The sequence below is a fragment of the Papaver somniferum genome, chromosome 2 (assembly GCF_003573695.1).
Source record: "Papaver somniferum cultivar HN1 chromosome 2, ASM357369v1, whole genome shotgun sequence".
NCBI lineage: Eukaryota > Viridiplantae > Streptophyta > Magnoliopsida > Ranunculales > Papaveraceae > Papaver > Papaver somniferum.
The window spans coordinates 46,835,179-46,838,604 of NC_039359.1; the positions used below are offsets into that span (position 1 = coordinate 46,835,179).

The 3,426-nt window shown below is 35.9% G+C and overlaps 1 long non-coding RNA gene across 2 annotated transcripts; it reads right to left on the bottom strand.

The window, feature by feature from the left end:
* Nucleotides 1-393: 393 nt before the first annotated feature.
* Nucleotides 394-3,037, bottom strand: LOC113353186. Of its 2 annotated transcripts, none has more exons than XR_003361134.1 (3): nucleotides 1,726-3,037; nucleotides 1,012-1,095; nucleotides 394-892 (listed from the first exon to the last, which is right to left on the bottom strand). It is a non-coding gene; the product is annotated as an uncharacterized LOC113353186 (long non-coding RNA). The 2 variants fall into 2 exon arrangements; XR_003361135.1 differs by having other exon boundaries at nucleotides 394-899.
* Between the last annotated feature and the right edge of the window lie 389 nt (nucleotides 3,038-3,426).

Below are 3,426 nucleotides of genomic sequence, written 5' to 3' on the forward strand. Positions count from 1 at the left end.
GCTACCCTTCGTCATACTTTTTCCGGAAATCTATTCGAGATAAAGGTCAATTGTTTTTTCTTTCGCAGCTTCTTTGTTTCGGGCCCTTCGAGATTTCCGCTGCTCATCTTGTTCGTTGTTGAGATGATTTTGTAGAGTCTGGATGTAGTGCCCCCTAAGCTAGCAGCTAACTAATCCAAGAGATTAACTAAATAAAGAGGCAGTACGAATCTAATTCAAATACTTAAACATTCAATTAAGAAATATGCGACAAAATTTATCCCAAAACTAACCCCGCTCAAAATATATATACATGAACTTCTCTCAAATGATACATATATAATAGTCAATTGGTTTACCGATACAATAAACAACATAATAAACATAGCGGAAGTTAACTAATTAACGGAGTCAACACTTGTGCCTTTCGCTGCGCAACTTTGATCTGTCTCTGAAAACTGAAAGTGGAAAAGGGTGAGCACAGAGTGCCCAGTACGAATAACATTTAACTTTCAAGTAATCATTGGAATGATTTGGAAAAACAATGAATATATCGTATGTCGACCAATTCCTTACACATCCCATATTATACATTGATAATGAAGTTTATTGGATGTCTACCAATTCCTTACACATCCAATAACAAATCATGTTTTTCCCAAAACACTAAATGGTATCCAAAATACATAAACAAACAATCATGGTATATGGAACTAACTCCTTCGACAAAATAATGTATTATTGGATGTCGACCGATTCCTTACACATCCAATTGTATACATTGACAATGAAATATATTGTATGTCGACCAATTCCTTACACATCCAATATTATGCATTGATGTCGACCAATTCCTTACACATCGATGTTGGTGTCGACCAATTCCTTACGCACCAAAATGAATGAGCGTATTCTATATACTTTCGAAATTTAAAGAAAACAAAGCATAATCAGATAATGCCTGAATTTGTTAAACATAAACTTTTGTAAAAGAAAACAACAATGGTTTCAAAAGAGTTAAGGTATTCCCACCTCTTTTGATGACAATCCACGCCTACCTCGAGATCCACAATCCACTGGTTCATCCTTTGAATCGATCGTTGTTAAATAGAATAACTGTTAATCACACAAGCACTCTAAGAATTTATCCAAAAGGATCATACAAGGCTCATACAAGTCTATCTAATGGTTCTAAGCCCATTTATGACTTTACACCTTTTTATTATCTATCTTTAAGATATCTAAGGTTTACTAATTCAATTAGTTTGGTTCTATAGTCTATTAGCTAAGTCTTATTAATATCTACATCTTTGTAGAAGAAGCCAAAGGCTAATTCGGACCACAAGAGGCCAAAACATCGAACTAGTAAAACTAGCCCTAAGCCCAAGTCTACTAAACTAAGGTCCAGTCCATCTAGGTCAGCTAACAGTCAACGTATGGTCAGAGAGGTCAACTAACAATCAACGTATAAGGTCAGGCCAAAGTCAAACTATTCAAAGTCTAGTCAAGGTCAGAAGGTCAATAATCAAGTCTAAGTCAGATCAACTGAGTCAAGAAACAATTAACTAGAAAACTGAAAGGTCTGATTCACCTAAGCTTGTTGGTCTTGTGGAACTAACAGTTCAGTCTCTAACTACAACATTTCAACACTACAAGTTCCAGTTCTAATACACATATATTTCATTTCAAACAATACAACCAATACATTACTTCATAAATCTAACTGTAAACACCATTACAATTTACCTGCAATTGTAGCTTTAAGCTCCTACAAGAGATAATCAACTCCACACACTCATTAAACATTTGTTCTTATAACTCAGTCACATATCATCACAGTTCCCAACTTCAATTAACAACTACACTCACTCTTGCCAAACAACCAACCACCCCGTTCAGTTCAACCTCTAAAATATTCCATAACCACTAGTCACAAGACCTGCACAACTCAACTGAGACTCATACAACAGTTCATCATTAACTCATCTCTTCTCTGCAAGTTCTTCCATTTCACTTTCCTTACCACATGCAACTCCAATACCCTCAGCTCCTGCACTATTCTGAGTTTATCTCAAACATACACTGCCTGCACCACTATCCAATCTCAACTTCACTAATACAACATCTTCATCAACTCCTACAAATTCAAACACAACTTCATCACAGCCATACTGCACCAGTCCAAATCTCACTTAATATATTCATCCACCTCTTCTCCCACAATCTTAACCAAATACAACTCAAGCACATACCCAACAATTTCAATTCAATTCTTAATCCATTAATAAACTTATACTCAAAAAACCTTACTGAGTTTATCTCAATGGACTTCAACACCAACAGTTCACAACACCCTCTCCAATATCATTTCAATTCTTAGCTCAACAAAAATTCATAAATTCAACAATTTGAAATGCATAATTTAAGTAAAATCACAGAGAAGGTCAATTACCTCAGATCAGGTTGTCTCATCCCAATTGAAACCTACCCTTTCTTCCATATGATTCAAACAATCAATACCATATCATCTCCTCCCTAACCATCAGTTTAATTCTCAAAACTCTAGTTCTTAAATTGGGGAAGAACATGGAACCCTAAATCTCCAATTCTTCTTTGTGAATCAAAAACCATATATTAAATCGTATCCTTTACGCTCAACACACAAAACCCATGTTCAATTGATCTTCTAGAGTATCCATTTCATCTTCGTATTCTCTTCTGCAACTCTACTGAAAACCCTAATCCAAATCTCCTCAATGATTCTCCAGTGAATCAACTTCAAAATCTAATTAAATACCAACCCATTCGATCTTCATCCATCAGAATTCATAACTCATCTTAATGTCTCCTCCAACTCAAGAACAGAACCCTAATTCGATTTAACATCATCACTCCTTCTTCTCCTAATCTCAAATAATATCAACAACATCACCAGAAACCAATTCTTATTGATTCCCCTAAGTTTCTCTTTGATTTTTGACCTCGGAATCATCTCAAAAAAACGCCAGAGGCGATGAGCAGAAGTAGAAGAAAATAAGAGAAAGAAGAAGAACGAGAAAGAAAGATAAGAACAAGACTGAATGAGCTTAGATGCTCGACTTGGTCTTGATAAAGCCGACCAAAGTACTGAGGCGCCCAAAACTTGGAAAAGGGCTGCCAAGTCGGTCATACCTTCAACCTAAATTGATAATATCTTGACACGTTCGAGTAGCCCATTTCGCCTATTTTTCGGGATCTATCCAACGGTACTAGTTCCGTATCTAAATCGTTGTTAGATTAATTCATATTAATTAAAGTTCGTGTTAAACTAATCGAGTTAATATCGACTAATTCGTCTCTTAACTGGTCTAATAGCGTTGACGAGCTTGGGGTTCCTTACACTGGCATTCCCGAGCGCTGAATTTATCTCCTTTTATTTCCATTACCCCTTCGGGTGTTGGAAATATG